This window comes from Lytechinus pictus, chromosome 15 (genome assembly GCF_037042905.1).
Source record: "Lytechinus pictus isolate F3 Inbred chromosome 15, Lp3.0, whole genome shotgun sequence".
Lineage (NCBI taxonomy): Eukaryota > Metazoa > Echinodermata > Echinoidea > Temnopleuroida > Toxopneustidae > Lytechinus > Lytechinus pictus.
In genome coordinates, this window is record NC_087259.1 from 7,355,482 (window position 1) to 7,367,603 (window position 12,122).

Here is a 12,122-nt window from a genome sequence, read left to right on the forward strand (position 1 = left end):
ATAGAAAACTTGTCATAGAAATTAGGCATTTGTTATTATAACAAGTTTTTATGAAACGGGACTCAAGATAAAGAAAGAGAGGAAGGAGAGGGAGAGAGGGGGAAGGGAGGGGGCGTGATGAGGGGTAGAGAAAGGGGGAGGGATACACAAATAATTTTGGACATGCTTCCTGTCTCTTTTTTTTTGGGGGGGTGAAATGTGCCTTCACACAAGGCCAGAAGATTATTTTGGTCGACATCAACATTATTTTTAGCCCAAATCTTATCGACCTTAATTGCTTCAGGTTAATTGCCTCGCCATAGTTGACTTGTACAGCGTTGTGGTTATAATGGTCACAGTAGGTCTATTTCCTTGAGCTTTATTTAAACCTTCATTTTACATTGAAGATGATGCTAATAAGCAGAAAATCTTTTGATGTATAGACAAACGTACATAATTCTTGTGGACCCTCCACCGATGATCATACAAACATTTATGTAATATAGGTATATTTTTCCATCATAACTAACACATTAAAAAACATTTCATTTTGATTTTGATATACATTTCATTCATTTTTTTTTCATAACTCCGTCATTACTAGTGCCTAGTTGGCAAAAATTCTACTACATTTTTTATGTGTTATTAAGCAAAAACAGGCCTATCATCCCCCCCCCCAATAGTCAAAACCATCACTATTGTAATCACAGCACTGACCGTACAAGTGGGATGCGCTTAAGACAGCCCCCCCCCCCCACCCACCAAAAAAAAACAAAAAAAAAAACTATGTTATTTCCCAAATATTATGTCAAGATCCATCACAAACTTTTGTATTTTAAGGAGATCAATATGCTTGCTCGCTCCCTCACAGTTTTTTAGAAATTTTGCCAATAGGCCTACGTCATGAGTCTGGCCCCGCTCTCAAATGTTTTGGCCCGGTAGATTACGCTACTGAAGGACGTATAAGGAGGTGAAATTAGAACAGACACTTCTGTCGGTAATGACGGATGAAGATGTGTGATCTTGCTCTCATAAGCATGATAAAAAAACAATTTTTGTCTCCCAATTAAACTGCATCCTGTCTGTGCATGGGTGCCTATTCTTCAACCAAAAAAATAAGAAATTTCTGAAGTATTGGTTGTTTAATTGTCAATGTTTGCTATTTTCAATTACATGCTAGTTGACTGGGGAGGGGGTAGATCCATTTGGTATGAAACTTTTTATTTATGGATACAGAGAAGTACGATTCAAGTTCTATTTATTTATTTGATTGATTGATTGATTGGAATTTTTACCTGATTGCTAAGAAAGCATGAATGCTTGTAAGCAAGTAACAAGAGGACCGACGGCTTAAGGGGCGGTATTCTGAAAGCTCAATTAGCGGTCAATTAGCGCTCAATTAGCATTTTGGTATTCTGAAAAGTCACTTAAGTGCCCCTTTCCTTATTTGGCAGGGTTGCGTTGCGCGCACTTGCAGCAGTACGCGTAGTCTAGTTCTAGACGATATTAAACGAATTTATTTGCACCGATATATACGTTCTATTCCGTGCGTACGCCCAGCCGAGTGTGCGCGCAAAACCGAGAACCTGTACTCCGAGGAAATATCGTCTAGATCAGTTGCTCAGCGGTGACGTCACTCCCTCAGATTTTTGAGGGAAAGTCGTTAAAAGTGGACACGCCTCCCGTTCAGCTGTTAGTCTTTGTTAACAGCAGAGAAGATTACTGGGTTGAGAAATATGGTGTGATCTACCGATAAAATGAATATTAATTACCTAAGAAAGGACTTTTCGTTGTAAATAATTATAAAAGAAATCAAATTAAACACACAAAAACATCATAAATGAATCGCATCGTGTATGTTTCCCCTGATACCTACAATAAGGTTTTTGAGCGTAGACTATCGTATATGGATTACATAATCAATCGGATCGCACAAAGCAGCACAACATAAGCCATACATAGACTTGTGTACTGTACCGTCTGCCGTGCTGTTGTATTAGGGAGACTCCCAACTCCCTGGTTGTATTGTGTAGGCCTATACATACAGCGCGCGGTTTCCAAATTCAGTTTCTTGCGTGTTTACCAAATCAGACAAGTCTTGATCACTTATCTTCGTTTTTTTTCATATATGGTGTGATGGCGACGGGAAATTAACGTCATTCTATCAGAGATTCCATCCTGCATATTTCCAAACAGTTGGGAACAACGACTTTGAAGATCCTACCGAACAAAGCTAGCTCTCGAAAGTTTCCTCCGAGGCCACGATGTCTTCTTGAATATATCTACTGGGTATATATGGAAAGAGGGTAGCGACTTTATATCCTTCAAAATTGACACTCCCCTTGATTTGGGTTAATTATGTAATTTCTTCATGATGCCAGTTTAATTGAAGTCACGTGGCCCCAAGTTTCATAAATGGAGTCACTTAAAAAGCAAGAAATTCTATATTTCCACATGTAAAATGACAATGACAATTTTACACATTTCCTCATAAACTTGTTCCACAGAGTTGCTTCTTTTGTTCGCATGACAGTAATATATAGCAGGAAAATAATGGCAAAGTCATTAAAGGTCAAGTCCACCCCAGAAAAAAAATGATTTGAATAAATAGAGACAAATCAAACATGAATAATGGTGAAAATTTCATCAAAATCGGATGTAAAATAAGAAAGTTATGACATTTTAAAATTTGGCTTATTTTTCACAAAACAGTTCTATACTCAACTCGGTGATATGCAAATGAGAGAGACGATGATGTCACTCACTCACTATTTCTTTTGTTTTTGTTTGAATAATACACTATTTCAATTTTTACGAATTCGACAATATTAGTACCCCTTTGCTCGAACCACAAAATGTTAGAATAATGGAATTACATGTGTTCAGGGAGGAATGAAACTTTGTTAACAGACAATGACGAGAAAATCAAAATATTTCATATTTCATAAAATAAAATACAAAAGAAATAGTAAGTGAATGATGTCATCGGTCCCCACATTTGCATGCTGACTAAGATGTGCATATAACTGTTTTGAAAAATTAAGCGAAACTTGAAATTGTTATAACTTTCTTATTTTACATCCAATTTTGATGAAATTTTCAGAGTTATGTTTGTTTGATTTTTCTTTATCTATTCAAGTCAGCTTGTTGGGGTGGACTTGTCCTTTAACTGGCAAGTTTGGTCTGAAATGTACTGTTCTTTCATAATATGGCTGACCAAACAATAATTGGAATTTGCAGTAGAACAAGAATACAGTAATTGTCTCCCTTTTGCATATATTGAAGTGGACTGAGTAAACTCTCTCTGGAACAAAAAAAATCCTAAAGAACCATGACCAAAACAAAACTCACAAGTCGGTCATATTTGTATGTACAGTATAGCACTTTAAACAGTGGCGTACCTACAATTTTCCACAGGGGGGGGGGGCAAAACCGTCCGCCAAAAAAATTGACAAGCAAGAAAAAAGTCTTCAATCACAAATAAAGGACTTCGTACCTGGAAAAAAAATTGACAAGCAAAACAAAAAAAGGTCTTCAAGCTCGTCAGGGGGGGGGGGGCAATAAAGGTCTTCAAGCTCGTCAGGGGGCAAAAAAGGCTATTTTTTCAAGCTCGTCAGGGGGCCAAGATAGTCCTTCGCCCCACCAATAGAAATGATTGGGGGGCAAACATATCGTTTTGCCCCCCCCCCCCCTCCTCCAATAATTCCGCATGTACAAAAATAAAATAAGATAGTAATGTTACACAGAAATCAGCAAGCGATATTGAGCTACACAACTCGTTCTTTGTTTAAAATCGTGCTCAAATTGTCCGCTTTTCAGATTGGAATACAAAAATTTTCAGCTCGCGCTTCGCGCTCGCACCATTTCTGTAGCAAAACCCCACACTTTTCATCATTAAATAGGTGAATAGAATGTCCCGTTCTCAGTTCTAAGCCTCAAAAGAAGTCCCGCTTCGATTTGCAATAATCTTTTGTTGGATATAATCTTGTTCTTTATTAAAAACGTCCATTAAACTGTCATTTTTTTTCAGATCGAAATATCAAAATTTTAAGCTCGCGCTTTGCGCTCGCATGTTTTGTCTTTTTTAGATACCCATCTTAATCATAGGTACCAAAATGCAGAGGATATCAAGCTTTCTGGTCAGAATATAAAGAAATTTCAGCTCGCCCTCGGCACTCGCATTATCTGTGTAGTGAGATATGTATTCTCCTCATGAGTTACTACAAACAGTCTTTAAAAGGCACCTTTTTCCTATTTTCAGGTCAGTTTACTAAAAAATTTCAGTTATATATATATATATATATATATATATATATATATGAGTGTGTGTGAGTTTGTTTGTTTTGTGTGATCGAGCGCCGTTGGAAAGTTGATTCATGATTCCCCCCCCCCCCCCCAATGTGAAAAAAAGATTGACGCCCCTGTGTATATATAGTAAAAAAATTGCATCTCAATTAATATACACAAGTATCGGCCTCATCGCAATAAAAGGGTTAGTACACGAGATTTTGTGTTACTTTTTGCTTGTTTCTTTCTTTAATAAGTTTTTCAATCTCTCTCTATATATGTCTAAGAAAGATTATATGTCTAAATTCATGTATATTTTATGTTGTAATGATATATGTTTAAGTGGACTTCAGGGAATGGTCGTACGCAGCAAGGGGGAAGGGGGGGGGGGCAAATTCCCGATCAGTTGTTGTGAAAACACATTTTTTCCCTTAACATTTCATGAAAACTATGAAAAATGTGCAAATGTGAGATGTGTACCAAATACTTTTATTACACTTTATAAAAAAATAATAATCGCCACATGAGCAGCTCGGTCCGTTTTTATTTTTCAAAAATATGTTCGAGATTTGCCCCCCCCCCCCGGAAATATTATCTGCGTGTGGTCATGCAAAATGGCATGACTGGAAATCCTACATTTTGAAAAGAGCATTTGACAGGGTCAGACTTCTGTCAAGTCATCATTATTACTTTAAACTACAATTAAAACATAAAATAATTATTATCCTTTGTTTCTTAAAAAAAAAAAAAACTGACACAAGTCCTTCTCAGATGTGCTCATTATTGTGTCTATCCTCTCCTCTATTTTCTCCTCTCCGCTTATCCGCCTTCCTACGTACAGCAGCACCCATCCATCTTCTCAGGGCATTCTCCCCCTTTTTTTCTTCTCTTTTTCTAGGGGGGGGGGTGGGAAGGGTAGATATTTTTAGGACGGGTTGTTTTGTCCTTCACCAAACTGTATATTTTTTATTACTTTGTATTTATTTTGTGAGTATTTCCCTCTCCTTAATTCATTCTTTTCTCATTTGATTATCTGTATTTATACTTTGTTATTTTGTTATTTGTTGTGTTATCTATTTCTTGAGGGGCCCACATTGTACCAGCATTGCTTTTTAGTGGGTTCCTCCATTTCCATCTTAATTTAATTTCTATTGAAAAATAGTATATATATTTAAAACCTACAATGTGTTGCCCAAATCGTCTAAGTGTTTTTTTTCACAACATATATGTATTATTAATTTTGTTTGCAACGGATACAAATATTTATGTTTATATATGGTATACAATTTGTTTTTGTTTGATGGAAGTGAAATAAATGAATTTGAATTTGAATTGAATTTGACTTTTCCCCTTTTCATTTTCATTTATAGTGCAAAAATATGTGCGCCGCTCGGCGGTCCCCCCCCCCCTTTCGCCAAAAGCTGGATCCGCCTATGCAAACTACATGTAAAAGTTACACTGCAATGGAATAGTTACTAGCAATTTAATTAACTGGCAAGGTACATGTAGATCTGAACATAATGCTCTTTCATAATGGCTGCAAAAAATATATTTCATAAATACTGTACTTCAAAGGTAATGAGAAAAGATGCCTTTATTTATAGATCCAGACCGGACCCGAAAATGAAATTCATAAATTATATACCAATCGAAAGCTTATAAGCTACTAAATACAGCAAGGTATGCTATATTAATTTTCACCGCTTCCCAGCTGAGTATTTTGCTTAAGAATATTCCAATTATCGGGCTTCGAACCCCGCTTAGAAAATAGGCTTTATTGTGCTTTTCACTTGCCTCGAGACCCTAACGTCACGTTGTGTAAGAAGCGTCGTGATTCCATAGGTTTGTACACAGAAACACTGGGTGATTTTTTTTGCTTTCCAGATAACGCATTTCATTCTCTTCACTTCTATCACAGAGGGATATCACATATATTTTTACCCACAAGCTTGAATTTATGAAATCTACAGTTTTGAACTAGTTTTTGCCATATTTATTTCCTGCTTACTTGGCGCAAATTTCAATTCTATCTGCATTTAGATTATGTATAATAACTTTTCCTGACATAGCAATTTAGGCCCAATAAGAGCCAAACAAAGAAATCACAAAAAAGTAGTGAATAGTTGTAGGTTTACAACAATTTGAACAGTGAATAATTTTGAGTGCCATTTTCATCTGAAAACGAAAAAAAAATGGATTCATAACATGGAAATGGAAGAAAATACCCAATGCTTTTGTACACAAACCTATGGAACCACAACCCTCCTGACACAACGTGACGTCATCATTTCCAGGCGACATGGGGGTGCTCAATCGAAGCGTACTTTGGAGGAGTAGTTTCTTTGATTTTTATTTAATATTTTTAACTATTGGAAGAATCATTACCTTTATTTTAATATATGATTGTTTTTACACCGGTCAGGGTCTTTATCGAAGAGGCTTCATGTACATCATTGGCAATATCATTTCCTGGCTACCTGTAGCTAGATAATAATGTAGCTGAACAACAAAAATAATTGTACGCATTATCTACATGTTCATGTAAAGTAAATAAATAAACTAAAAGTTCCAAGGACAATTGTAAAGATTTTCTTCCAAAATCTAATGCACGCATCAAAATCCACATTTGTGAGATTAATCTACTTTTAAAAATCAATAATGATTTTTATTCTGTTTTCCTTATCCCTTTCACAGCTCTGTACTAATCTGTACAAAGTACATGTACTTCTCAACCCTTTTTGTCATACTCTCTGACCATGGGTGTCGATCGGTATGCTTGGTTGGGGGGGGGGGTGATTGACACAAATGTTCTTGTGGATGGGGATCTTTCAACATTACCCCCACTAAAATTACAAGTTAGGACATTTGAGAGTGGTTGATATGCATGGTGTTCTTGGAAATTGCTTAATGCAAAAAGCATGAACTAGCGTTTCTTCACTGGACGTAGGGGAAAAGTAGGGGATTGTTGCAGTGTACTTTACTTATATAATTTTTTTTTAAATTCAATTTGTGTTACAAGTAAGCTTATTATAAACCCATACGAAAGAAAAATGACAAAAATTGTCTGGACCATGTACAAAGTGATATGTTTATTGAGCATGATGTATACAACTTCTCTCTTAAATCTAACCCGACTGGCAATATCTTTTTTCTTCTTAATGCATGATCATGATAAAATGCACATTCGGACAAAAAATATAAGACTAGCACAAATTACAAACTGTGTGGCTTCTCGTGTGCCATCGGGCTTACCGTCATTCCTTAGACGATTTTAACCCTGGATTTTAACATGTTTTAAATACTTTATAAGTGCATGAAACAAAAACAAACATTAAAACAATCAAAACTCAACTGTCATGTTATGATATTTCTCCAATATTTTCTTGAACCATCAGTGTGTAATATCAGCTAATATACATTATGTGTTAAAATGAAATTTACGTACCGCATGAGTGTGCTCATATAGAATGTAAAACTGCCATCCCTTTCCAAACTCAAAAGATATTTCTTTTTGCCAAAATAAGAAAAAAATAATCAAGTTTAGTTATTCAAGTCCATAACAATAACAAGAATAACATGAAAAAAACATCCGATGTTCATATCCTCATATCCGCTTTAGAGAGAATGAATGATTATTCTTTCTGAAACCATCAATTGATTTCACTTATTAAAAAATATGATCATATTATATTGAGCTCACTGAACCTCAATATTTTCATGAGAGGTATCTGATGGGGTCACATGATAAAATGTTTTAATATCAATTACATCCAACCGCATACAACAAAGGCACCATATATGAGCTACTGATCACCAAACGACCATTATGACTTTTTTTAAAGTGAAATTTTTGCATTTGATGTGGGCTCACTCTTTCATGACTATAGGCACCTCATTTCCACATAGATAGATAATGAGGACATCGATGCTCTCCTGCAAAATATTATTGACCAAAAGTTATCGTTCAAGTCAAGGTATTTGGATATACAAGTAGGGGTGACTTTCGTTTTGTGCACATCTTGCTTTTGGTATATTTTCTTGTTCAAGTTACTGAATGCCGAACTTAATATATAACTACCATGACATACATCGGTAAAGTGTGTATAACCAGGCAAATAAATGAAGTGATAAGCCTATACTCTATAGAAACGCAAAGGTATTTTTCTTTTTCTCTGAATTTTCTGGGAATGAATAAGAAAAAGGTGAAATAGAACAACATCTATTTCAGGTAGTCTCAATAATGTCCGAAAATCTTTCGCCTCATGTCAGACCTCATTGCAAATAACTTTTTATGACAGCGATCCCTGGCGATTTACTTATTTTACATAACTTCAAAAATGAAATGATATTCAAAAGGGTTGTAGATTAAATGGAACAAACATCATGCACTTGGATGTGGGGAGGGGTAAATCTGAGAAAAGTTATTTGTACTTTTTCAAAATTGCGGCCCTCTGGGATTTACGTCCATGGGGTTTTCCCTGTTTACTCCCGTTTATTTTTCCACCCGTTTATTTTCCCACCCTTTTGAATTAATTGATTTATTAAAATGTATTTATTCACCAATGCCTGGTGGGATAGAACACCCTATCAACAAAAGTTGTTTTTAGTTCATCGGGGTCCTTTTATGTGATGTGTTAAAAAATAGCATATACATAAACATTTAAATTTTTGTCATCTTGAACCTCCACCCATCTGTTTTAAAGTCCTGGAAAAGAATGTTCTTATTTAATAACAATATACACACATTGCGACGGAAACAAACTGATTGATGGCATACTATAATCATCACTATAATTATCATGATCATACTTTTTCATTTTTGATCATCATTATTTAATTTTTCTACCCTAAATTATTGGGGGGATGATAATACAGGCCATCCCCCCACTTGAAATATTAGGGGGGATATATCCCCCCATCCCCCCCCCCCCCCCCGGTGATCGACACCCATGTCTTTGACAGTGAAATATGTGAAGAAGACTTTGAAAATGATATATTTACAAGTGCCCACAGTAAAATGTACCGTAATGTGATCCATTCACAAGAATGAGACTTTAATTACATTGTATGAGTCTAAATTTTCAATACCCATACTAAGACAAAATGCCTTTATGTAATTACATGTGTAGATGAAGAAGAATATAAAATATATCATTCAAACATGTACATTAATTATTCCATCTGAGTAAAGTGGAAAAACTAGTCTGTATTGTTTTGAAGTTTGAAATTTGGTACATTAGCACCTTCTTTCATATATCATGATGGTAACATCATACCCACAGATTTAACCAAGATATGCACAAAAAGTGAAATAACTATTATGCATGTAACAGTAATTTCCCAACAATGAAATGTCTATTTGTAGCCTTAAAAGTAATGAACTATCTTAAACTGTCGTATGATACATGTACATGTATTCACATCACATAGATCACGGACGCTCACGTCCCTGCGCTGCATAGATCTACTACATCAATCCCACGTGCACAATGTATGCACACAGCTGATAACGAGTGTGCAAAACGTAAACAACGTTGCACTGTTCGGCGCAGCGAGATTGACAAGTAACTCATGCATATTCATGAGCACTCGTCCGTTGACCTTTGACCTCTGACGTCACCGCTGAGCAACTGATCTAGACGATATTTCCTCGGAGTACAGGTTCTCGGTTTTGCGCGCACACTCGGCTGGGCGTACGCACGGAATAGAACGTATATATCGGTGCAAATAAATTCGTTTAATATCGTCTAGAACTAGACTACAGTACGCGTTATGATCCTGCGCGAAGACTTAATTGAGTAGTTACCAACGAACGTAGAGGGCAGCAACACACAAGCGTGTTGCTCTAAGGAAGGTCAACTCACTGAACTAGAGATACGTGGAATACGTGTCCCTATTCCCAACGTACACAAAGCCGTGCGGCAACGAAGAGCATCGGACTTCACGCTCGACTGAGCGCGCCGCCATTTTGCTAGGTCAATACTGGCTAGTCGACAAATGCTGCGTGAAGGCAGATGGGAGAAAGGAACGCAAAGAAAGTGTTCCTTGTGCTGTTTAAAGTTTTAGTTTGCTTTGTTACATCATGAACTATATGTTATTGAATACTTTCATAACTGAAAATGTTGATTTAGTCACATTTTTGTATTAAAAAAAATTTAAAGGGGAGTAAACATACAGACATGAAATCATAAAAACTCGACCTTTTTCACGCGCACACTATGACAAAGAAAGGCCCAACAACAAATTTGCTTTCTGAGTAGGCCTACAATTTGTCTGAACAATAAAGGCCTACAAGCTGGTTGCATTAAAAAAAAAATATTTTAACGATTAGAAATCATGTCCCTTTTCTCTAGCTTTTTTTTTAAACCTCCCTTCTCATTCAACTATTCATCTCATCTCATTTTCTCTGATTTTCCTCTTCTGTCCATCTCTCTTATCCTCCCTTTTCTCCATCCCCTTCTATTTCTTCCATTTCTACTTTCATGCCCCTCTCTCTCTTATTTCTCCCCTTTATATCATCGCGATCTCCCTCTTTATTATTTTTCCTTTCTCTTTGGCTTCTTTCTCTCTGATTTTCCTCTTCTTTATCATCTCTCCCTCTCTTACCTTCCCTTTCTATATATCCCCCTTATATCTCTCTTTTATTTCCCCATCTCCCTTATATCAAGCCCTCTTATCTCCCTCTCGTCTCGCCTTTCTCCACTCACCTTTTTCTCATTCCTCGTCATTTCCCCCTTTCTCTCACTCTCTCTCTCTCTCTTTGATCTTCCTCTACTTTCCATCTCTTCTCGTTGATCGTCTGTTTCTTGTTTTCTCTCCGGCTGCATCTTTACCATTTTGCCTTTCTCATTTCAACTTTCTCTATATAAATTTTGAGTAAATATTCCCTTCCCTCCCTCTCATACTGTTCAATCACACATTCAGGGTGAAAAATTGGATAGAAGTTTGAGGACAAGAAGGTTGTTACTTTTAATGAGCCTTCAAAGTTGGACCTTCGTGTGCTCAGCCATGAAATATCTACTAAGTACAGTGTATATAAAAATGGGCACAATATAATTTGAATTCTTATGAAATTTAATTTGGAAGAGCATGGATGTTGCACGACATGTGCTTATACGTCAATACACCTTTACATAAAGGAAGGGGTGATGGATAAACAAATTCAACTCTAACAAGTTTACTAATTAGAGCACAGATCAGAAAAGCATAGCAATGGTAATTCCATTAAAAAAGTTGTGACACTAAATTTCCCTTATTTTCACATACCAAATAATTATATGCATATCCTGGTCAGTATATATGAAATATTCCACATGTCAAAAATTGCACAAAAAGACCACTACCTCTTGTCAAATATTTCCAGGGAGACCAGACGTCCCGTATTTTGCTCCTTTGTCCCGGCGTCCCGACAAACCCTTCCCGGGACACCTATCTGTCCCGTATTTTTAGAATATTGAACAAAATGTAGTTGATACATTTAAAAGTGACGAATTTTCATCAAATAACTTAACAGATGACGAAGCAGAGACAACAATAAATCGATAACTAAACTTTTGCGGGTGATTTTTATCCTAACCCAATAGGCCTACATTGCAAACGAGCTGGCTTCCTGCCTGTGTGTGGCAGGCTCTATGCATGTAGGATCGGAGCAGATTCTCAATGGTGCAAACAATCTCACATGATAAACAGTTTTTCCACCAAAATAATCGCAAAATCGGCGGGAAATTTTTATGATCATATATAATAGATTCTCAGATTACTGATTTAATAGGAGGAACAAGTTTTTTTTAGTTTTCATAACTGGATCTACATGTAGTTGATTTAGCTTTCGTTTTGAGTCTTGTTGTGTAGGATGC